The sequence below is a fragment of the Triturus cristatus genome, chromosome 6 (genome assembly GCF_964204655.1).
Source record: "Triturus cristatus chromosome 6, aTriCri1.1, whole genome shotgun sequence".
Lineage (NCBI taxonomy): Eukaryota > Metazoa > Chordata > Amphibia > Caudata > Salamandridae > Triturus > Triturus cristatus.
Window position 1 is genome coordinate 1,839,412,441 of NC_140589.1, and position 25,747 is coordinate 1,839,438,187.

The 25,747-nt window shown below is 49.1% G+C and overlaps 1 protein-coding gene across 1 annotated transcript in view; it reads right to left on the reverse strand.

Moving 5' to 3' along the window:
* TRIM54 (tripartite motif containing 54) overlaps nucleotides 1–25,747 on the reverse strand; it is a 229,480-nt gene that overhangs the window by 141,305 nt on the left and 62,428 nt on the right. The gene's annotated exons all lie outside the window — the stretch shown is intronic.

Genomic DNA, 25,747 nt, shown 5'->3' on the forward strand with positions numbered 1-25,747 from the left:
GCTATTGGCATTGTTAAATGCCTTTTATTTATGTTTTAAAAATTAACACATAAATAAAAGGCATTGTCATTTACAATGCCACTAGCTCAAACTCTCGTAAATGCGAGACCTATTGCATTGCAAATGCCTGTTTTTTTTAAGAATGCTCGGGCCAAATTGTGATCTCAATCCGACCCTGCTGCAGACTGCAGTGTGTTTAAAATCTTACTTCTGGTCTGCACTTCTGGAGACTTGTAAGCATTGTTCAGCTTGATGATTCACAGTTTTAATGTCTCCCTAAGTCCTGCCCTCATCGGGTCCAGACTGGGCCTCCTGGTCATCTGATTGGCTGCTCAGCTTTCAGACTCAAAAATGCAAATCAGGAGATTGTGCCAAATCACACCTCCCCATTGACTTATTTTTTGTTGTGGAAGTGACGTAATTTTAATATTGTAAGCATGTCTGGTAGGGTGGGGGACGAGTCTCCCTTCTGGAGATGGGATCTCAAGTCTTTTTTCTGGTTTGTGCAGGGACAACAAGTGGGGTTACTGTGAGCAAACCCCTCTCCCTAGGCTAAACTTCTCTCTAGGTGGCAGCCCCCTTCATGGTGTGGGGGAGCATGTACAATTTAATTGAATCAAATCCAAGCATGCCAGAGAAAATATTTATTTAAATAATTAAAGGCAGAGAGGTGGCTCACTACATCCCCATCTCTAAGGCTCCCTGGCTCCACACAGCTCGATCAAAGACCCCTCCCCCAGTTCTCCATTTCAATCCGTATGGTAGGCAGTGGCATTGTAAGGGCAGTCCGGAGGACTTCACTGATTGCCTGTGTTTGTGTAGGGTGAAATAAGCTGTAAAATCGATTTAAAATCTAATATTTTATGTGGCTTTATAGCAACACAATGAAAGACAGAGTCAAGATAGTGGCTGACGTCTGTGAAAAAAGAGAGAAAGCCCTGCCCGGGGGTGGCTACGTTTTGGAGACAGGTGTTCTTGGAATTGACAGAAATAACTGAGCGGGAGCTTCCACCGGACTCGACTCTAGCGCTTTTGGGCTTCTCAAAATCTTTGCCTAAGGGGCTGCGCAGGTTAGTCGACATGGGAGTACTCATGGCAAAGCGAAGGGTGGCCATTTGCTGGTCAAGGGGGCCTCTACCTACGTTGGCCCAATGGGCCTCTGACTTGTTATATTGCTCTACTCAAACGGAAAATGTCATTGATCTCATGCCCCCCCCGCAATAGACCCAAGAATTTCTGGACACTGTACAATACATATAGGGCCAATAAAAATAGTGAGGGAGGGGGCTTGCCGAGAGATGTATAGATGGAATTATTTTGTCTCGATCCAGCTATTCCTACAACTCGGAGAGAGTAAGTTGTCCTTGGTAAAACGATATGAGTGCGAGTAGGGAAGTGAGTTATAGTTGTTATGTAACTTACAGTATGTATATCCAAGAACTGTCCTCCTGTTTCTTGCCTGAGGGTATATTACCCTCGTATCAACTACGTTATGATAGCTGCCTGGTGTGTTACCCTGTTGCACTATGAACCTTCAGTGAATTTTTTTAACTTACCTGCCATTGTGTTGCCATGATAATTGTAATGTGTCTGCAGCCTGTTGCACTGCTTGCACCTGGTGCTGCTTTGTTCTTGTTTAAATGCAATGAAATAATCAATAAAACATTTTTTAAAAGGAGAGAAAGTCCCACCAGGCCACCCCACCAGGCCAGTGTGTCCCTGTCAACCGACTGCCGCAGCTCGACCATCCTTCACCCGAGTCGCAGCCACACCCTGCTGGAGCAGTGTAATTTTGTCTCCACCCTATATGTGCTAAATATATATATATATATGTAGAAGGCAATCCGCCGAAACAAACGCGTCAGTCCATTCCTATAGATGGAATAAGGACTGTGTAAAATGCCTTGAATAAGGACAAAATTATTAAATAAATAAATATTGGGAAAAAACTGACCGGGAGAAGTGTTGTAGTCTTTGGACCGTGTGCCTCTGAATCTGGTGTTCGTGAGGAGAACGCCCAAAGGTAAGGATTTACACCAGAATATATTAAGTTGATCAAATAACTAATGTAATCATGTTCTTTGCATATTCATGTTTAACATTTGCGCGCTCTCTCTCTTTCTCTCTCTCTCTCTCTCTATATATATATATGCGCAGTAATGTAACAGGCATCCATTTTGATTTCAAGAGAGCTTAGCTTGACATTAGGCCTTGATTGAAAACGCTCATTTTAATACTGTCGGTGTGTGGATTATTTCTTCTGTAGGCGCGTTATGCTTCTTGTTAGCTAGAGGATGGCTTTGCATTACACTACCGATAGTGAGGCCTGCTGGGAGGACGCTGGCAATGGATGCTGAGAAATGATGATGAGAGGAGGCCTTCTATGTACGGCGGACCAGGAGTGCGAGATGTCCAAGGCTACCAGCTGCTTACCTAATTCCGAGGAGTGGGGACTTAGGCGGTATGTTGACTCTCTTCACGCGTGGTGACTTGATTGGGTCTTGGTGGTGGGAGAGAGATGTGGGTGTGATAGAAACTACTAGTTATGTTTAGTTGATATTTCCACAGTTAGTTGAAGTGACTTCCCCGTGACTCTGAGAGCGAACAGATCTCTCTTCCAAGCTATCGCTGAGTGTAAAGCTTCATGCGGAATGCTTCCTTGATTTCCCTGGACTTCTACAGAAGTTCAATTCTATGCCGACAACTTCTATGGTTTCTGATTAGAAATCCCTGTTAGCAAATCCTGGATTCAACCTATGTTTAGATTAGAAAAGGGAAGTTTATGTATTGCAACAATTGGTTTCCTTTGTATTGTGGCTGTTGCTATTTTGTGTCTTGTTTTATAGCAAAAGTACATATCATGGACAAATACCAAGTTGAGGCATCCAAAAGGGCCTATAGACTCCCATCTTACCTTCGGAGCTGCCCGATAAGGCTAGAATTCGGGCTGGGGGCCCAAACGTAGGCGAGCACAGCATCCTTTCTAAATTATTACTAGAAGGTAATTAAAGCACCCCCTAGCACCATGCAAGCCGTCCGCCAGCACATCTTCACTCAAGAAGGGAATCTCTGGTCGCAACAAATACAGCACTCTACTGACACCCTTCAAATCGACCTGAGCGTATTAAATACCCTACATCTCAAGTCTGTTATGCTTAAAGCCATTCTAAAAAACAAACCAATATTTTATCAAAGGCAGTCGATAGGGACAAGCTTAAGAGTTCAAGAATACTGCAAGCTGTCATATATGTGCACAGCCAGATTGCCTCAGACCACAACCGTATCGCTCCAGTGCGCTTCCTAAAGGCTGCCCTAAGCAAATCATGTGTGCAAGGCTTATGGGCTTAAAACTAAGGAAGCTAATCTGATATGGCCGTCACTCACCAAAACTGTCAATGATAGACTCTCCAACTATACGTTGGAGCCCTTCAATCACTGACTATGCTGCTGTCCGTCACTCTTACGACCTCACTCTTGCTACCACGCGGAAAACTGTTAGAAGCACTTTTTCTTGCCCATGGCACTCAAATGTGTAACGAGACCATGAATCTGGTGTTTACGGTCTCAGACCCTATGGAATTGGCAGATACATCAGTATTACACAGCAATGCATAGAAGTGGCGAACAATGGCAACAATCTTACCCCCAGAGACGGCAGGCATAGGGTCCGGCCATTTACCGACAAATAACTGCGCCCGATCCGCTCGGCCAAGATACTTCCTAGTAAGAGAATCAGCATCATCAAGCGCCTTACAGCCTGTGAGACTCTGTGCAGGCGCTTCAGCAGCCAGTCCTCTTAACTCGGTTGTGAGAGATGAATGGTGGGAGATGATTTTAAGCATTTTAACTTTGATTAGCACTTTAAGGCACTTACTCAATACTGCTTATCTCGTCTTTCCCCCAGTTGCATTAGGCGTTAAATATTGCGCTATAACAAGACTTTACGCCAATTGCACTTTTTCCCTTTAATGAGCTTTGGGTTTTATCAATTTTATGTATCAGTGTTTTACTACTTGGATCATTTTAACACCTTATATTGTAGAGATTTTTATTAATCACACAATAAAGGAGTTATTAATTCATTACGATTTAACTTACAGGCATATTTTGGCTTTCAAACTATATTGTTGTATCTTCAGAATTTATTTCTACTTTGCATATATACTGGATGGATTAATCTCCTAAAATAAACCCATATCTTTTATTTTATGGATTCCTGGTCTTTATTGTGGATTCACATTGGCTTCACAAATTGGAAATGTATTTCTGATGTTAGCTCCCTCACACCATTTCAATTCGACTTACAAAGGTCCATACGACCAATGGAGAAACATATTTGATATTTTTACTAAGAGACAGAGTTGCAGATGTCCACGCACTATCATTGCCGACTGACTGGCGACTCCTTTTCAGGCTAGCTGCCTGCTCTGACGAGTCGATCTGCCTCTGCACGAGCCGGCCCAGCCCTACCATAGCTGACTGACTCTGCCTGGACCCCACCAACCCTTTCACAGGCCGTCAGTCAACTGACCGGTGGATCCTAATAAGCCGGACGAGTGCTCTGACGAGTGCCTGCCTTTGTCCGAGCCCCGCCCCCTGGTCCTCAAGGACGTGCACTTGAATGACCCGGATCTTAACAGCTGACTGACGCTGCTCTGTGAGGTAGGTTCACGCTCTTGACCTCTGTTATGACCTGCAGGTGCAAACTTGAAAGCATCTGGGCAAAATCAATCGTTTATGCTTCAGACGTCCATACATGAATTACAATGACCCTGTGTCATTTACAGCGCTTCGAAGTAGCACACGTTTTAGTAAACTCAAGGTATTATTAGGCCCAGTTCTCCAGTGCTGCTGCACCGCTCCGCTTCCTCCCCATTTTTCTGAGTGCTTTCTCCTGCTTATCCCTCGATTTTTACTGCTTTCTCCATCCTTTCCCACCGTTTTACTGTGGGCTTTCTCCTGCTTTTGGCACGCTTTTAATGCTTTCTCCTTCTTTTCCCTCCATTTTTCAAAACTCTTTCTCCTGCTTTTGCCTAGTTTTTACTCCTTTTTTCTTTCCTCTCCCCGTTTTTCTGAGTGCTTTCTCCTGCTTTTGCCTCGTTTTCTATTGTTTCTCCTTCCTTTCCCTCGTGTTTCTGAGTGCTTTCTCCTGCTTTTGCCTCGTTTTCTATTGTTTCTCCTTCCTTTCCCTCGTGTTTCTGAGTGCTTTCTCCTGCTTTTGCCTCGTTTTCTATTGTTTCTCCTTCCTTTACCTCGTGTTTCTGAGTGCTTTCTCCTGCATTTGCCTCGTTTTCTATTGTTTCTCCTTCCTTTCCCTCGTGTTTCTGAATGCTTTCTCCTGCATTTGCCTCGTTTTCTATTGTTTCTCCTTCCTTTACCTCGTGTTTCTGAGTGCTTTCTCCTGCTTTTGCCTCGTTTTCTATTGTTTCTCCTTCCTTTCCCTCGTGTTTCTGAGTGCTTTCTCCTGCATTTGCCTCGTTTTCTATTGTTTCTCCTTCCTTTACCTCGTGTTTCTGAGTGCTTTCTCCTGCATTTGCCTCGTTTTCTATTGTTTCTCCTTCCTTTCCCTCGTGTTTCTGAGTGCTTTCTCCTGCATTTGCCTCGTTTTCTATTGTTTCTCCTTCCTTTACCTCGTGTTTCTGAGTGCTTTCTCCTGCTTTTGCCTCGTTTTCTATTGTTTCTCCTTCCTTTCCCTCGTGTTTCTGAGTGCTTTCTCCTGCATTTGCCTCGTTTTCTATTGTTTCTCCTTCCTTTACCTCGTGTTTCTGAGTGCTTTCTCCTGCATATGCCTCGTTTTCTATTGTTTCTCCTTCCTTTCCCTCGTGTTTCTGAATGCTTTCTCCTGCATTTGCCTCGTTTTCTATTGTTTCTCCTTCCTTTACCTCGTGTTTCTGAGTGCTTTCTCCTGCTTTTGCCTCGTTTTCTATTGTTTCTCCTTCCTTTCCCTCGTGTTTCTGAGTGCTTTCTCCTGCATTTGCCTCGTTTTCTATTGTTTCTCCTTCCTTTACCTCGTGTTTCTGAGTGCTTTCTCCTGCATTTGCCTCGTTTTCTATTGTTTCTCCTTCCTTTCCCTCGTGTTTCTGAATGCTTTCTCCTGCATTTGCCTCGTTTTCTATTGTTTCTCCTTCCTTTACCTCGTGTTTCTGAGTGCTTTCTCCTGCTTTTGCCTCGTTTTCTATTGTTTCTCCTTCCTTTCCCTCGTGTTTCTGAGTGCTTTCTCCTGCATTTGCCTCGTTTTCTATTGTTTCTCCTTCCTTTACCTCGTGTTTCTGAGTGCTTTCTCCTGCTTTTGCCTCGTTTTCTATTGTTTCTCCTTCCTTTCCCTCGTGTTTCTGAGTGCTTTCTCCTGCATTTGCCTCGTTTTCTATTGTTTCTCCTTCCTTTACCTCGTGTTTCTGAGTGCTTTCTCCTGCATTTGCCTCGTTTTCTATTGTTTCTCCTTCCTTTCCCTCGTGTTTCTGAATGCTTTCTCCTGCATTTGCCTCGTTTTCTATTGTTTCTCCTTCCTTTACCTCGTGTTTCTGAGTGCTTTCTCCTGCTTTTGCCTCGTTTTCTATTGTTTCTCCTTCCTTTCCCTCGTGTTTCTGAGTGCTTTCTCCTGCATTTGCCTCGTTTTCTATTGTTTCTCCTTCCTTTACCTCGTGTTTCTGAGTGCTTTCTCCTGCATTTGCCTCGTTTTCTATTGTTTCTCCTTCCTTTCCCTCGTGTTTCTGAATGCTTTCTCCTGCATTTGCCTCGTTTTCTATTGTTTCTCCTTCCTTTACCTCGTGTTTCTGAGTGCTTTCTCCTGCTTTTGCCTCGTTTTCTATTGTTTCTCCTTCCTTTCCCTCGTGTTTCTGAGTGCTTTCTCCTGCATTTGCCTCGTTTTCTATTGTTTCTCCTTCCTTTACCTCGTGTTTCTGAGTGCTTTCTCCTGCATTTGCCTCGTTTTCTATTGTTTCTCCTTCCTTTCCCTCGTGTTTCTGAATGCTTTCTCCTGCATTTGCCTCGTTTTCTATTGTTTCTCCTTCCTTTACCTCGTGTTTCTGAGTGCTTTCTCCTGCTTTTGCCTCGTTTTCTATTGTTTCTCCTTCCTTTCCCTCGTGTTTCTGAGTGCTTTCTCCTGCATTTGCCTCGTTTTCTATTGTTTCTCCTTCCTTTACCTCGTGTTTCTGAGTGCTTTCTCCTGCTTTTGCCTTATTTTTCACTGCTTTCTCCGCGAAGCAGCTAGCAACTCCAGGACATTGAGACCCCTAGGCTGATTTGGCGGGCTTTATAAGTCCTGATTAATTGATTACTACTAACCCTTAAGGCCCTAGTCTGACATGTGGCCGACTGACTCTACCAGACATTATAATATGCCGTCTGCACCATTTCTAGCAGACCTTTTAGATGTAGCAGCCCGACAATGGCCTGATACTGGGCCGGCTAGAGAAGGCCTTAGAGACCTAGGCCAGATATCTAGCTGAGTTCCTAAAAACCTGTCCAGTGCATGGCTGTGCGTGGCCCAGCCCGTCCATGGCCATAGCTTGACACGTGACTGACTCTGCCCCGGCCGTACCATGCTTGGAAACCCAGCCTGGCACCGAGCTCACATGTTAACATGCGTGACAAGTGACTTCACTGACCTCGCTCTGGACTTACCACGACTAAGGTGCCTCAGACTGACACTGCACCAGCTATCCAAAGTCCCAGCCCAACATACATCTAACCATGGCTCAGCTGTTAAGGATACTGGGTTGGATGTGAGCCCGAAACCTTAGAGGCACATCGCCAACGCTGCCCCAGCCCTACCAAACATTTAGTCCCTGGTCTGATGTGGCCTACCCTTTTCCTGCCCCTATAGAGGCTTCAACCTTACAGATAACTGTTAAATATGGGTGCCATGCACTATAAACATTACACGGGTTATAAAACAGACCAAAAGCAGTGAAATAAGAAAAAGTATCACAAGATAAAAGGACTCTAAGGGTCATTATCAAGATGACGGCTAGTATTGACCCCTATATTAATTTTCCGTGAGTCGCCAAGCCGATACAATGTAGATTGCAGCAGACAGAAAAATGCTAGCCCTATCAGTCAGAGGCAGAATGCAGTGCTTAATTTGAACTGGTGGTTTCCAATACTCGGCACCAGCATTTTGTCAAGACCGGTGCCTTTGACAGTCGACTTCAAGGTGGCGCTGTCTGGCAAATTTAGAGATGACAATGACAACAGTTAATTGTTAATTCAATATACATTAAAAATGACTTTTTTTAAATTCTTTTTTATTAGTGAATTAGAAATGTAGGTCAAATGACTTGACAGTCCCAATAACATACAATAACCACTGTAAGCCCATGCGATACATCTCCTCAAGTGTACAATTTGACGTAAACACATTGTTATATCACATTGCTGTCGTTCGATTAACACTATGGGCATATTCTCAAGGATCTATTGGCGAGTTATCGGCACTTTATCGCAGCCAAATTCGCGATAAATGTTTCACTCCATGCACAAGCCAGTGCAAACAGCCGACATCACCAGTTTTCCGGCGATAGCATCCTCAAAAAACATCGCCGCGGATGACCCCGGCAACTATCGCTAATGAGATGCAGAGTAGGCGTTCCCGAGCAAAAAGCTGTGACAACACCACTCCACAACATTCTCAATGACCAGCCAGATCGGCGACAAGGCGCGTTAGCAGCAGGAAACTAACACCTGCTCTGACCTGGTGTAAAGTCAGACGACAACCGGCAGCAGCCAAGGGAGCACAGCCCAGAGCCAAACATGAAGAACAACAGATGCCCCGAGCAACTGAACATGCAGCCCGGAGCCCCAATAGGGCAACAACACCTACCGCCACCCCCCCCCGGATCCTAACCCCCACCCCCTATGGACAAAGAGAAAGCACATCAACTCCACGAAACCATGAACCAAACGAATCGCCTAAAATTTCACAATCACAACACCTAACATACAGGTGTGGCCAGAAAAATGGAAATCATACATCCATATCATATAATCCAAATAAAACCTTTATTACAGACTAAACAAAAAACAACAATCTTGAAGAGGCACGGCGGGTCTTCTCTGGGCATTCTGTAAGTCACAGCCTGCAAGACAGAAATACAGATAAGAAGGTGTGTCATGCGCCCATCAAAGTACAGAGAGATAGCTATTCCTAGGACTGCATGATACGAGAGGACGGAGACGGCTACCTGCGTTGGTTGGTGGGGACTGAGGGAGGGGGAGGGAATGCAAAGTTTTCATAGTGTGTTAGTGTAGGGACTTAGTCACGAAGGATTCTTGGTTGATTTGACGCACAGCCCTGGAAGGACTCACATATCCTCGTACTATGCACTATATAGTTGGTGGGGGGCTTTGGATTAATCCTCAGGGAGTATGCTGATGAATATGGAGTATGGAGTTGTATGTGATTGTACAAAAAACCAATAAACTACGTGTTAAAAAAAATCAAAGTACAGAGAGAGAGAGAGAAAGAGAGGGGGAGAGAGAGGGAGATAGAAAGAGAGAGAGAGAGGGAGCGTGAAAGATAGGGAGAGAGAGGGGTAGAGAGAGAGAGAGAGAGAGAGAGAGAGAGAGAGAAAGAGAGGGAGAGAGAGAGTGCCCCCAACTCCTGCCGCCGTCTCCCCACTGATGACTGTGGACACCATTTCCTCCATCTCGTCCAGCTCCTTCTGTGGCGCTGGACTCCCACCTCCAGTCTGCATTGCTGCCTTCCGGTTGTTTGCGAGTTTCTGCTTGGTTTTGCGCTTGACATAATTCCAGTGCCACTTGACCTCTTCCATTGTCCTCTTCAGCACTCCGAGTGCATTCACCTTGTCCACGTTGGTCTGCCATATTCAATTTTTAGTTCCCAGTGACACAGTGGAGGTGACGAACAGTAGTTGATGGTGTTCTATCACCTCCGTTATCAGGATTCTGTTTTCCTGCGGACTGAACCTTTTCGTCCTACTCTTCTTGTCCTTGCCATTCCCTGACCCCGAAGTCCCAGGCTGGTCCTCCTGGGGGCTTGTGGGTTTCTGGTTGTCCTCTGCACTTGCTCCGGCTGACTCCATTGTGCTTCGCTGTGGTTTGGCTTTTGTATGTGTTTTTTTCTCCAACTTCTGTAATGCATTTTCCAGCATGTCGCGTGGAGATTGCAGGCCTGTGGCTGGTTATCGCTGATTTTTGCATCGCAGTTTGAGTCCTCACCGCTTTTTTCGCGTTCGTGTTTCGTATTTTTGCGGCATTGCGTTGATTTTAACACGTTCATTTGACGCGTTGTCATGGGACTATCGCATGGTGCCGCCGGCTTGGGAATACCACGTTAACACAGTTATTTTCCCGCAATAGACTGTGATCTGAAGAGTTGCGTTAAGCTAATTTTGCGGTGGTTATCACACGTTCTTGAGAATATCCCCCTTAGTGTAGTGAACACCTTACACAGTTTACCCATATAATGTATTATCCATGGTTCTCAGTCTTGTCAACATACTCCATTACTTTCAGACATTTTAGCTACTGAGTCAACATAAATTTTATCCCTGTGTCGTGTGTACTCAGAATAATTGGCATTTCCTCTTTGTTGCTAACACATGTCACTAAGTTGGAGTTTCCACACCCTCTAGTTCACCAGTCTCTTTCAGACTGCGTGTTGCAATATATCGTGTCACTATGCCAATTCTCCAACTTGGGCACCCCAGGCACATCTCATCGCCACCCGACGTCTTGCCAGTAATAGCCTTATGGCTATCAGTTTACTGTACGTTTTCTCTATCTTTTTAGTATAACCTAGTAGGGCCATAAGAGGGTCCATCACTAATGTAGTGCCGGTAATACGCCCTAACTCCTGAATGTCCGCCCTCCAATTAAAAATTACAATTACCTGCTGCCCAAGCCATTCTTATAGCTTTGAGGCCTGAAATAGTCTGAATCGTCACACTTGTAGGAGTGTGGTGGTTAATAGCTGTGTTGTTACTATCATTGGCAGCATAGCAGGGGCAGTGTGTGGTGCACGCTGCAGTGGCCTTAATACGAGAGCCCTGGCACTTATTTTTTTGTGCAAATTAAGCACTGGAGAGTGTCATGGCGCCTTACAACGTCTAGTGCTGTACTTCCTAAACGTAGGGCTGAGTAGCTACTTCCTCATGGATGACTTGCTCACTCACTAAACTGTGAAACTTTTTTTAAAAGATCTTTTTATTCCTAGTATCAAAAACAAGGGACAAAACAGCGGCATCTTAAAATGCAAATCCATACAAGAAAAATGCATTAAACACTACACCAGCAAATTCATTATATCAACGTTAAAAAGGCCTCGATATGATACACAAACAAAAATAAGACAGAATTCCACCCAACGAGTCTCCTGCTATACACACACTCAAGAGGACAATTTACAAGAGGCTGAATTACACCAGAATATATTAAACTTCTTTATTTGATTAATTCAAGATCACAGAACGCTCCACAGACATTGCGGTAAATATAAACCTGTGTTCAGGTAATGAAACACACCGGAAGCTGGAACCTGCAGCCGTTTCTTAGACTGTCACTGCTAATAATCCCAAACAGACTAGTAAAAAACTCTAGCACAAAGGACTTGTTCATAAGGGAACTCGGATAAATTGCTAATTGATTCCAGAATTCACGTAGAGCAGGACAAGTAGCGATGACGTGAAGCCACTCCCCTTCTCTCTCTAAATAACATCTAAAACACTGATTACTAACGGGGGGCGTGGCTCGCCAGCCATCATGGCGGACGCAAGTCTGTAGAGCTCCGACCGATATCCCCTATTTATACGCCAAAAGCGATCCTATGCTGCCTTCAATGCCGGAAACTAGCGGAACAGACGCGACATTGAGCAGAGGCCCCTGTGAAGCTTGGGGCTGCACCAGTTCCTCGACCGGGCTGACAGCTGTGGACCCGCGAAGGAGTGCAGCCTAAGGCGAAGGAACGCGCAGAGGAAAAGCATGGAGCGGCTGAGGCTGGGATAAGTGGCGGCGCCCGCCGCGGTAGACGCTGACCTGGGAGGCCCACACCAATGCGGGCGAACTGAGAGAGGCTGCACTTGATAAAGCACGAGAACGGCAGGCGGATCCCTGAAGCCGGAGGCTGGTAAGTGGGATTCGCCCAGGGGAAGCCGCGAGCAGTCTGAGGCCGGGACACACGGAGAGGTGTGCAGGGCCCCGCAAACGATTTACGGACGGGGAGGCTTGGGCCCTGGCTGGTACTGGTGGATACCGAGGTGCTCTGTCACCTGACGAGATGAGCGAGGCTCCGGCAGAGAACATATCCTGGCGACGACGGCTGCTGGAATTAACGGAGGAGAGAGGAGTCAAAGGGCTGTGACATCCTGGGAGCCTTGCAACGGCTTGTGCCAGAGACCACGCATGGGGCCTAGCGGTTACTGTGCGAAACGGGAGCCTCGCGGCAACGGCCATTTTGTGGCCAGTACCCTGCTATGTTCCTGAACAGTGGAGCGAAAGCGACGTGGGAATTGAGGAGCCGGGCGGTGCGACACCCACACCGGGGGTGAGGCTGAGTGGGACGCGGGCGCCACCCCCTTGAGTGGGGGGGGTAAGAAGGACCCCCCCAGGGGTGCCTACTCTGGCCCTCCGGTGGGCGCTGAGGGCGTGGAGCCGTGTGGGGTGAAGGACGCGCTCTGGGCCTGTGCGGCGCTTTTTGCTGTGGACCTGTCGGCGCTGCACCTGAGACTGTCGGAACGTGACTGGGAGGTGTGTCGGCCGCAGTCGGAACTGCTGTCAGCCCTTCATGGAGAAGCTGAGGCCTGCTGAGTGGCGCAGGCGGTTGGCCTGCGGCGGGAGACACACCTAGCGGCTGTATTGATGCCCTGCCGGTGGGAGCGGTCGCGGGAGGCGCAAGCACAGCTGACGGACTGCCGCATGGGGTGCAACACTGCCCCTTGACGAGGAACCCACGTCCCGCTTCCGAACGTTGGCCTGGAACGTGATAGCCCTCGCCGGCCCACGCGCCCCGCCCCTTCTGGTCCCCGCCTGGCGCCAACCCATAGCCTCGTGGCTGTGGGCTCGCTCGCTGCCTCTGCGGGAAAAGGTGTCCACACTTGATGCACACTTCTGCCGCTACGGCGGCGTGACAGAGGACCTCTGTGGGTGCGGACCCGCTGCTGGGGGCTGCTGCGGATCGTCGCCCATGGAGCCGGCGCGGATCCGTGTATGTACGGCCTCCCATGCTGAGGTGGCACCTGGGGGCCTCCTTCTGAGCACATCGACCAAGCGGATTACACCTACCAGCCAGTCGTCCTTTCTTCGCCGCGGCTGACGCGGCCACGCTGCAGACACGTCCACTCCGCTAGACGCTGGCAGCAGATGCCCACGGCACAGCAATTGGTGATGGCCCGTATACATGCCAAGATGCAGCAGGGATCGCTGCGCACGACTACTCCTGACCATACGCACTTGCGAGGCGAGAACGATGAAGGGCCGACATCCGCAGTGCTCGCGGCCAAAATGGACTCTGCATTTGCCGCAGTGGAGAAAATATGGGCAGCCTTAGATCACACCAGGACATCTCTGGAAAACCGTATCGACAAAGTCACCTCGGATTTCACGCTTCTGCATGCGGGTCACCGCAAACTGGTGGATACAGTCGCCACCCAAGGGCAAACACTCAAGGAACTGCAGCCAGTCACCCGCAGTCATGCCACTGCTCTGCAAGATATGTTGGATCGCATCCACGCATTAGAAGACAGGGCAGAGGATGCGGAAGGGCGTTCCCGCCGCAACAATATCCGTGCTGTGGGCTTGCCAGAGGGAGAAGAGGGGCGAAATCCAGAGCAGCATGTGGAGACCTGGCTTCGCGCACTCATGCTGCCGGGAAAACTGTCGACCCAATTCGCGGTGGAAAGAGCCCACCGGGTACCCACTCAGAAGCCCCGGCTGGGAGCCAGACCGCGCCCATTCCTGTTGAAACTTCTCAACTACAGAGACAGAGATGCGGTACTACGAGAGGTTCGAAATATGGACGGTCTCGCTGTGGGCGGCAGCCAAGTCATGCTTTTCCCGGACTATACTGCTCTTGTACAACGTCGCAGAAACAACTATATGGCAGTGAAACGTCAACTCAGGGAACTGGCATTGCCATATTCGCTCTTGTTCCCCGCCAGATTGCGAGTGGTGGAGAAAGGTAAAACCAGCTACTTCGACTCACCAGTGGAGACATGGGACTGGCTTGAGGAGTCCGGGCTGTGGACGGGACCGAGGCCGGCTGATCCAGGAGACGGCACCCAGCCGGGCAAGAGGGACAGGCAGCGCAGACGGCGTGGGACAACGCGCGAGGCAACGCCGAGAGCAGCAGCCCCAACCCCAGAGAAAATTAGACTGGAACGTCAAAATGCGCTGAAAGCAGTTACGACAATCGCAAGCCCAGGCCCCGCGTACCGTCTGGACGTCGACGAGCGACATGCGGTGGTGGTGAGCGGCTCATCGTCGCCGTCAACGGCTAACTCTGAGGAGTTTTGCGGGCCAGAAGTTACCCCGCAAACTGCAGACGGTATTCTGGACTGAGAAACTGCTCAAGCTGCACCATGCGGTGCATCGCTCACGCAAGTATCTCACTGTCCGTTGCTGTGACCGGCGGGGGGCGGGTGAGGGTTGGCAATGTAATCAATTGTGTATGTCCGCTGGGTTGGTTGGGGGAGTCACCCGGTTTACCGTCAGACACCCCTCGGGTCCCTCCGCGAAGCAGCAGATAGCGCGTGAGGACCCCCTTGCTCCTCAACTGTACCTCGCTAACCACACAGGCTACTCTGGCGACACTTATTAATGGCGCACTGCATACACAGGACACCGGGGGATAGCGACAGCAAGCTGTTACCTACACGCACACCCCCCCGGGTCACACCCTGACCTAGTTTTCACCCGCGCAAGGTAGCGTAAGTTTGGACGGACGCACTCGCAAAGTTCGCCCCAGCCGTTATGTGTTTCACTGTTAACATATTGTTATTGTTACCTCAGACCAGTGCTTCCACACTCCACCACATTGCATGTTTATTGGCGCATGCCCCACCCCTGGTTCTCCTAGTGACTACCCACTTCAATCATGACGCGCGTTAGCATGCTCACGTGGAACATACGAGGCATGCACACCCCCACACGGAGATATTCCATCTTTGCCTACCTCCAGCGACACTCAGTCGGAATCGCTCTCCTACAAGAGACACACATGACACAGCCGGAGTTAGATAGGCTGCGGAGGCGCTGGAGAGGTCAAGTGCACGGTACCGTGTACTCGGCGCATGCTAGGGGCACCCTCGTATGGGTTAGGGCGGGTGTCCCGTTAGTTAGTACGGGCGTGACAATAGACCCTGACGGCAAGTACACCCTTGTACGGGGCACACTTAATGGTCAACCCGTATTGCTGGCTTCGATCTATGCCCTGAATGTCGACCAAATACCCTTCCTCACACAACTGTCGCTGGAACTGACCCCCTACGCCGGGCTCCCCTGGCTGATAGGAGGGGACTTCAATTCAGTCCTCGACGTGCACCTCGACAGGTCCTTTCCTCCTCTTCGCACAACGTCAGCTGCCTCCACGGCGCAGGCACTCACTGATTGGCTCTCACACTGGGCAATACTCAATATCTGGTGGACCCTATACCCCACCGACCGTATCTACTCCTATTATTCAAAGACACACGACCTACATGTGCGATTGGATAGAGTGGTGGGGTCTCAGGCTTTGCTACAGCTGGTGGTGAAAGCAGAATACTTGGGGCAGACACATTCAGATCACAACCCCCTGTGGCTCCAGCTCAGCTGGGACGCTGATCGGCCTCCCATACCCACATGGTGGCTCCAACCTACTGCGTTGGAGGACCCTGAATTCCGCTCCTCATTGGGGAATGCTATCCTTACATATTTTGAACTTAACGAAGGCACAGCGAGCAATGCGATGGTGGAATGTGACGCCCTTAAAATAACGCTCAGGGGTCACTGCTTGGGGGCCACATGGAATATGCAAAAGCAACTGGCGCAGTCACTCGCCCACCTTGAATCCCAACTGTTGCAGTATGAGCGGGAGGGGGAGGGGGAGGGCAGCGGCAGGCACGCAAACCATTTGGTGGATCTCCGGACGCAACATACAGCACTTTTGGAGCGCTTGATGTGCCTTAATTATGCGGCACACACAGCCCGCACGCATGCCGTGGCAGACAGGGCAGGACGTCTACTCGCCTGGCTTTTAAAACAAGAAGGCACCCGTACCCCGATCACAGCTGTGCGCACATCGGAGGGAGACCTTGTGTATACACAAAGGGAGATTCATAAGGTTATGGTGGACCACTACACACAACTGTACCGCTCAAAAGCCCGTTGCTCGGGGGAGGACCTGGAGTGGTTCCTCGAACAAGCCCAGCTACCCACACCCTCCGATGCACATCAAGAGGCCCTCAATTGCCCCCTCACCCTGGAGGAAATAGGGGACGCGCTCTCCTCCATGACCTCTGGGAAGACACCGGGCCCGGATGGCCTACCCACTGAGTTCTACAAAGCCTTTCGGGAGTATCTGGTGCCGCGCCTCCACAAGCTGTACACAACGGCGCTTGAAAAGGGCATGCTACCCCCCTCGATGCGCCAAGCCTATCTGGTGTCTTTGCCCAAACCAGATCGGAACCCCACAGACATAGGAACCTGTAGGCCGCTAGCGCTCCTCAACATTGATTGTAAGATCCTCGCTTAGGTGTTGGCGGAGCGTTTGGCGCCAGTGGTCTCTGACCTGGTCCACAGGGACCAGAACGGCTTTGTGCCGAAGGGCAGCACGTCGTTGAACCTGAGGAGGTTTTTCAGGGTAGCCGCGGATAGTATACAAGAGTGGCCCAAAGCGGGCTGCCTTATATTGGACCTGGAAAAGGCATTTGATTGCCTGGAGTGGCGCTACCTCTCGGCGCTGCTGTTGAGCTACGATCTTGGATTGGGCTTTCTGCAGTTGGTGGGCCTTTTATACAAGAATCCCACGGTGAGGGTGCGATTGGGCCCGTACATCTCTGGCGCCATACCAATCTGCAGGGGCACCCGGCAAGGGTGCCCACTCTCGCCGCTCCTATTCGATTTGGCGATGGAGCCACTGGCGGCGACCTTACGCGTAGCGCTGGGGGCTGGCATACCAATAGGGGATGCAGTGCACCAGGTATCGCTCTATACCGATGACCTGTTGGTGTACGTGAGGGACATAGATGATATCCCCCCCCAGTTGGCCCGCACCTTGCAAGACTTTGCCACTATCTCGGGTCTTCGGGTGAATGCCAGTAAATCCTGCCTCTATGCGTTCGGCGAGGGGTGGCAGGATCCCGGATACATCCTAAATGGTACTAAGGTACAGTGGAGAGGAGATACATTTCGATACTTGGCACTCCGGATCTACCGTCGGCCGGCAGACCTATTTGACGGTAACCTGGGCAGGGCCTTCACGGCCATTAAGTCACAGGTACGCTTTTGGGGCACATTGCCGCCAACAGTCACGGGTAGAGTAGCGCTGTCCAAAATGGTGATCCTTCCACGGTTACTGTACTATTTCGCTAACCTGCCTTTATATATCCCTGCTGCCTTTTTTGCTAAACTGTCGCAACTACTTAGAGACTTCATTTGGGGGAACAGTAGACATAGGATGTCGCTAGCGAAACTCTATCTCCCCACAGACCAGGGGGGCCTGGCCGCGCCCTGCTTTGAGCACTACTACTTAGCGGCCCAGCTGCAGTGGATAGCTCGCTGGTTGGCGGATAGGGGTCGGGAGGACACCTCATCCACACTGCCACCACGCTCTTTGGAGCAGTTGCTGGGGCTGTTCCACCCAGCCACCAGGTCTGCGACGCCGACCCCGCTCCTCCTCGCGGTGGCATACCGATGTTACCGTAGGAGCGTATTCCTCACTAGAGCTTTGGTCCCATACACGCCGGAAATACCGTTGGAAGGTTCCCCTAGAGGGACAGGACCGCTCACCTCCCTTGCGCTTGCACACTGGCGGGATGCGGATATACAGACCTTGGGCGACCTGTACCGAGATGGCGTGCTCCTCCCGTATGATTCTCTTGTCGAGGACGGGGAATTGCCACCGGGACAATTCTTAACTCACCGTTCATTAATAAGGATCCTGGCCGCTAAGTGGGGTGATATGTCCACAGAACCCAGCCAACACCTAACCATACAGTATCTACACATCATGGGGCGAGGTAGACGCCTGGTCCGTTGGTTCGCGGCGTCACTACACACACACTCGGCGATCACCCTCGAGCCCCTCCGACGCATATGGGAACTAGATCTGGGGAGACAGCTGGCAGATAAAGAGTGGGAACGAATATTGAAATGTCCGGTACGCATACCCAGAAACATGCGCCTCCGACAGATACAGTTGTTCGTTGTACACAGGGTGTATCTCACCCCTGCGGCTCTTAACAGATACTTTCACCACACTGACGCGGTATGCCCTAGATGCGCCGAGCCGGGGCCTGATCTAGTCCACATGCTGTGGACTTGCTGCAAATTACACACATACTGGCACACAATCAGCGAGTCACTGCGCATTTGTGCAGGTCGCGACATACCCTTTGACTGGACAGTTTACCTAATGCACCACTTCCACAGAACCCCGACCACCAAAGTGACGGCCCGGTTTCTCAACCTGGGGCTTGCAGTCGCAAAGCGACTTCTGACCAGTAGGTGGAAAGCACAGGACCCACCCCATCCACAGGCATGGAGGTGCTCGCTTTCCGCCTGGGCCGGAGCGGAGGGAACCGCCATTCGCCAGGAGGAGACACTGGGGTTGAGGAAGACGCCCATAGCTGCACAATGGGAGGAATTGCTCCGGGCGCTCCGGTGAACCGAGGAGGTAGGCTCAGGGAGACGACCTGAGGGGAGGGATACACATCCAGGACAGAAAGTAGGAGCTCTGCTGGAGCAAGATCGTAGTGTTCCACGTACGACCAATACCTAAACAGGCATCATGAGAGAGCGCAGCTGGATACATGGTTGGGAGCAACAGCTAAGCTGCTGCACAGTGGTATGGGGGAGGGGGAACAGGGGGGTGGTGGGGATAGGCACATTCATATTGGCACCGGTCTAGGTTGAGGTTGTTGGGTTTTTAACTGTTTCATTTCATTGATATCTGTTTAGAAGTCCATATTGATTCGTTTGGGAGACCTCATGCGGTGTATTGATGTACCTGTGTTTCATTGCATTGTACTGTAATTTGCTATGTTCATGGTCTGAGCTGTTCTTGGGACTTACGAGCATTCTGGTGCGGCAAGCACCTCAGGGACTGTTACAACGCTCCACCTTTTCGCATCTGATATGTATTTCTATCAGTAATATGTGCTCTAATGCATGGTCCAGTACAGGAGTGAGCCGCGTTCATGCAAATGTAAACTAAAAGTCAATAAAAACAGATTTAAAGACTAAAACACTGATTACTAACAGAGGGATGAAACCTGTGCAATTGTTCAGGGGTATAGAAGAACAGGCAACAAGAAAAAACTCCATCCGACTAAAATTTGCAGCTCTAAATAGCCTAGAGCTATATTGGCTCAAACCTGGTCACTCCTTAGACCGAATCCTGACCTGGTGTCCTTTTCTATATTCTGAAGATGTTTACCAAGAAGATCAACTCGGCAACCCCCTTGAATCTATCCATACCAACTGCCAAAACCTCTCACATAATTTTTAAAAAACCTTTTTCAAATAGTAAAGGTATGACCTGCTCGGAATGTCGAATACGATTGTAAGAAACTTTTATTTTTCCGGCAACTGTACCTTAGTTTCTTGCCTGTTCTGCTGTCCACCAAAACAAATTGGTCCCTAGACTTGCAAGAGGAGATGTACTTGAAGCTGAAACTGCTGAAGGCTTAGCTTTAGCCAGTGCTGCACTTCATGGGTGGAAAGGTGCAGATCTAAGCCAATTCAATCTTTCAACAGAAGAAACTTGGGACAAACTGGAATTTTCAATTCTTTAAAAACTTCAATATTCCACCAAATAGCTCCTGGATTGCTTTATATATTTTTTTTTCAGAAGATGAATAACTTTCGAAAACACGGGTGAAGGAACCCCTAAGCCGTTCAGCATAGCCTAAACTGGGCAATTATCAAAATTGGAAGGGAAAGTGTATATTTAAAACGAGAGAGAATATCTTATAGTGCTGCCTGATAGTGTGCTCGCAAGTTAGGCAGACAGGGGCGGTTCCTCCTCTATGGTGGAGGAGCATCGCCCCACTGCTTTTAAGCAGTGTGAAGAAGAGAAAGATAAAATGATAATAACTTTAGGTTATTATCATTTTATGCTTCGTGACGTGTCCTGCTGCTTTGGGGGCTGGTGGGCGGGCGGGTAGGCGGGGCTGCTCAGCTCTCGGAGCAGGGCAGGTGAGGAGTGGTTTGCCCACTCCTAAGTGCGCAGTGACAGTTTGGTCGACCCTCTCAGGCCGCCCAAAACCAGTCATGCGCACTTCTCTGGTCCCCATGCAACACTGCGTTACAGCCTGCATGGAGAACATGCCCACCCCTCCAGCCCCTGGCTGAGCGCCATGTCACTGCCATATCACGGCGCTCAGACCGAATTTTAAATGAATTTTGACAGGAACATTAGAAAATAAAAAGAGGCTAAATTGACATTTTAACTAAGGCAATTCTATCAATAATTGAAATGGGTCGCAAGAGCAAGAGAGAGATTACGACCTTTAGTTTATTTGGCCACATAATATAGCCTTATAGCTCCCTGCGTAGGGCTTTACCGGTTATTAAAGGCCCTAAACCCAAGTTATAGGACCGAGCCGCAGGCAGGCGAGGGCCTATAACAAGGAAGATGGACTTTAACACCTGGTATAGCTCAAGACAGAAGGGCTCGAAGGCTATTAGAACATTCCAACCACCGAGGGTAGAATGTTCTACATTTAAAAGGGAGAAACGTGAAGACAAACATTGGAATGCTGAAGCTCCGTACTTATACCAGCTATATAAGCCCGGAGCTACTCCAGTGTATCCAATGGAGCTCTCAACATTCCAATGTCCTCATTAAGTTTAAGCAAAATATAAAATTAAATATAAGTCAATAGTCAACCCTGTTTCATACCATCCGATTAGCCTTCTAAATTTGAAATACAAGAGAACAAGGCCATGTTGTTTACTGCACCTTTGTCTATCCAGATTGGGATGGGTTTCTGGTGAATAAATGAATTTCAGCGGATACTCATTATTTGATACAGGCCTTTGGCTATTTCCCTCAAAGTAAACTGCAAGCCGCTATTCTGATGCTTGACGCAGAAAAAGCCTTGGTCGTTGGGTGGACCTTTTTTACATCTTGGTGGCTTTTTTCGTTTCCTTTCCAGTTTTTATGAGCTCTGAAAAACCTCTGCATGAATGTTTCATCTTCAATAATAATTATTTTGACTGGGGCAGGTAAAATCAGGATTATGCGGGCGACCAGACAAGGTTGTCCGTTGTCCCCAGTTCTATTCGCCCTGCTCACTGAACCCCTTGCTCCAGCGATCCATGGGAGTGAAGGGATTTCTCCTCCTCGCCTTGTTATTTCCAAAATGAAACTATATGTGGGTGGCTTGGAGGTTGATATGAAGACAGGAAAATCCAACATCCGTAACTATGGCGTTCACCTCGATGGAGGGTATAAGATAAATGCGGGTAAAACAGAGGTTCTCTTGCGTTGGATATTCCACACACTCAATGTTACAGCTACAATCCTACTCACCCAATTAGGTATGTGGGCGCTTTTGTCACAGCTAATTATAATGAGTTGTGTGAACTGGGGCTCGGGAGAGCTCTGCCATCAAACGGTCTTCAAGACCGTCCCTAGCTCTCATGAAAGTGACGCAACCCCAGCCCTGCCAGGCCTCTGCGAGGCTGAGGCCTCAGTCCTGAAATGTCCTGACTCTGCTGCCGCCCTACTGGCCACAGCCGCCCTGGACCTCTCAGGGACCCCAGCCAGCCCTGCCCCCTGTCCTAGGAACCCAACACCTCACCTAGTGTGAGAGGGACTCTGTCCCAACCCTGCCAAGCCATTCTGACTCAAATGCCTTGGCTTGAAACGTACCAGACCTTAGAGGACCCGACCTGCCACGTGGCCGACCCAGTCCAGGCGACAGCAGTTTTCATTTCAGGGAGTACCTGCTGAGAAGTAGCCCTGCACCGCTGCAGCCAAGGCACAGTCTGGCCTACCGCAGGAAAGCCTCCTCCACCAATCACAGTCCACAAATACCAGATGTTAGTAGGTGCCTTCCTATACTGGCACCTGTGACAACGTGTGTGCCATGAAGCTCACCCCATAGGAGTACTTCACACTGAGCGCTGTCAGATCATTCTTGATTGCTTTTTTTTAACTATCTTGTATGATTATTAGACTGTTCTGGATTGTAGTTGATGAATGAATGAGTATGCTTTTGTTGAATTGTGAATGAATGTTGGTATGATTGACTGCCTTGATTGTTGTGTGTGGGACCTATATGTATTATGCATTTTGTATCTATTCAGTCACTATGTGAATTTTGACATAAACTGATGAATTATCCGAACTATTATAATAAATTGAATGGATATTTTGTAATCAGTGTTCCATTGTAATCATGTTTTGACCTTGTCCGTGTGTCAGCCCCGGTGTTGACCTATATTGTTTTGACCCTATTTTGGGCTTATATATATCTTAGTGTATAGGCAGGTGATTTTTTCTTGTAGTAGTTCTACGCTTGAGTTCACCCCGCAGGGGTATCATGGCTCTGACAGAAAAAACTGATGTTTTTGTTACCCAACCCAACTGTGCTCATGTCATCGACCTTGGAAGGATGAAAGCCTGAGAGGCCCTGCTGGGATTTCTAACAGGAACATTAATCACTAGAGTTATCACATCATTTTTATTGCTGCCTGAAAGCTAGACGCACAAGTTTGTAACTCTGCAGCAGGTGCATTTGATTCTTAAATTATTGCTCAACGCAGGGTCCCCCGAGTTAGTAGGTGTATGGGGAGCGGTTTACAGGTGTTTGTGTGTATGAATGTTTGCACATGTGTGCACGTGTGTCAGTGGGTGCATGAGCAGGGTTGACTTGTGTATGTATGAATGTATGCACATGTGTCAGTAGGTTCAAGGGCAGGGTTGACAGCTGTGTGTGAGTATATATATGTATGCATTTGTCAGTGGTTTCACAGGCAGGGTTGACAGTTGTGTGTGAGTATATACATGTATGCATGTGTCAGTGAGTTCACGGGCGGGGTTGACTGGTGTTTGTATGTTTCAATGAATGCATGTGTGTCAGTGAGTTTATGGGCAGGGTTGACAGGTGTGTGTGTGTATACGTGTAAGCACGCGAGTGCGTGCCCAGGCCCCGCCTGACACCACTCACCTGCGCCTCGGTCAGCTGCAGGGACGACGCCAGCAGGAATCTCGCTGCCCACCATGTACTGCTGGCGGGAGAACTCCTGCTCGAGCCGGGAGAGCTGCTCGGGGTTGAAGATTGGGCGGATCCGCTTACAATTGCCGGCCCTGGAGCTCAGGGCATCCAGGGCATCGAGACCTGCCAAGTCTCACGCATCAGACGTGACACTAACGCATTTCAGGGTGGTGTTCCGCATCACCGCACTGAAATGCATTGTCACGCATCTTAATGCCACTGTTTCACTCTGCTATACCAGCGCTTAAACTGGCTATGCCAGGCTGTGAGCTTGCGCGCCGGTGCCTGTGTCACCTGTGTGGAGGCTCTGCTGCTCCCCGCAGACTTGCCAGCACTCTGGCTCGCTCAGTAAATAGTTAATGATCTTGTCTGCTGAGTGCTACAAGGTTACAATCTAGCCCCTGCTGTGCCTGGTTGGAGTGCTTTGAATATACCGCCCATGGCGCTTCTGTTACACGGTGCGAGTCACTGACTTACTGCCCAATGCCGAGACCGGGCGGGGCCTGCCTTCAGCAGTGGTTTCCCTCCGCGTACTGGATTAGTGGTGCCGCGGCCAATGTAACAACCATTCTGTTCCCCCGCGCAGCGACAAAAGACATGACTTCCTGCTGCTGCCCAATGCGACGTGACTCATGAGCAGCACGTGAGAATGAAGTTGTGGAGGCGCTGGTGTCAATGAGCTCTGCTCTCACCCTAAGAATTATTTTAAAAAATGTGTCCCTGTGACCGGACCCACCGGACCCAACCCGGATCGCAGCGGCCTCTGGAGCCCAAGGCACACTGTTGGGAAGCTTTGCTGCTGAACCTCAATCATGCCTGGGCGGCGTGGTTTGCCCCGGGAGTCAGCGGGGCCACGAGGCGGCCGGGCCGTACCGAATTGCCGTTTGCTTCGAGTCAGGGCCTGGAGTGAGGAAATGGTGTCTCTCACTCTGCTAGTGTTTAATAAAATGTGCTTTTAATTATACGCACTTTCTAGCGGTGGCGCTGAGCCGGTCGGGGTCACTGAGCCACACTGTGACAACAAAGTTGTGGGAAGCTGAGGTGGTAATCAGCGCTACTCGCACAAATTATTTAAACATGTGAGCTCTGCCACCAGACCTACCCGACCCGCTTCATGGACCGCAGCGGTCGTGGAACTCACCCTAGCGCACTGTGTTGTGCAGTTTTGCTGCTATATGTGAATCATGCCCGATTGCTGCTCACCTCGTGTCACTGCATGGGTTGAGGTAATATACTCTGCTAGTTTCTCAATAAAATTAAAGAAGTGCTTTTAAACTATAACAGTACCTTCTAGCGCCTAGCACACAGTCGATCTTCAGCTGCCTGCTGTGTTACAAGATGTAGTTTTGTAGTAACTCACAGCCTTTGTCTGCTGAGTCACTGTAGTTTTCACTGAGCTGAAGATCGAGGCGAGCAGCAACCGGGCATGATTCACATATAGCAGTGAGTAATAAATAAATAAACATGCGCGGACGAAGGGACACGACGCAAGCCTCTCAGAGAAGGGGGCTTGAGTGTGACAATGTGAAGAGACGCAGCACGCATGTGCTGTAATGCTAGGCGAGTGGGCGGGGCCTAAAGGAGACAGGGTGGACACCAACCCTGCTTCCAGAGAAGTGGGACACAAAAACAACAATAGATCTCGCCAAGGCGAAGCAGCGCATGCGCTGCAACGCAGGTGAGACCTAAAAAGGGGCCTGGAGGAGCTATTTACGCACGGAATCAGGAAACACGAGATCCCTGCGCTGGGCCAGCTTGCAGCATTGCAACCCACTCTAGGCATTCTGTTTCTTTAAACAACCCAAGAATGTCATTGGCCCCTCAACGATTGTCCAATTAAATAGTTGATACACCATCCCCAGTTAGCTGGTGCCAAGACCATGTACTTTCAAAAGCACCCAAGCAGTTTAACACACCCCACCCAACCCACCTGTGGCTCTGGAGACATGCTGCGCACTTGGACTCTCTCAAGCCCGCTCCAGACTACTATTGAAGCTCCCTTTCCTAAATATGGGTGATCAAAGGGGTCCATGTAACTGGAAGTAAGCTCACAATAATCTACCACTACGTAACAAAACCAATGCATTTTGGGAGTTGGAGTCTTTGTTCACTTCAGTGGACACAAAATAGACGAACACAGCTGATAACAATACCTTGCTAAAGGAAAGGTCTGGATATTTCATGGTTAGGTAACACAGAGCCAGTTAACAAAAAAATTGGGTGAAAATAGTTAGTGAGAATGTTATCACATTGCGTTACAGGCTCGCTTTTTGGGATTTATCTTTTACGACTTGGAATAATTTGGAAGGAATTTTGTTTTGGATTTTTTTTTTTTTTTTTTTTTTTTGAAAAAGTTTTATTGAGCA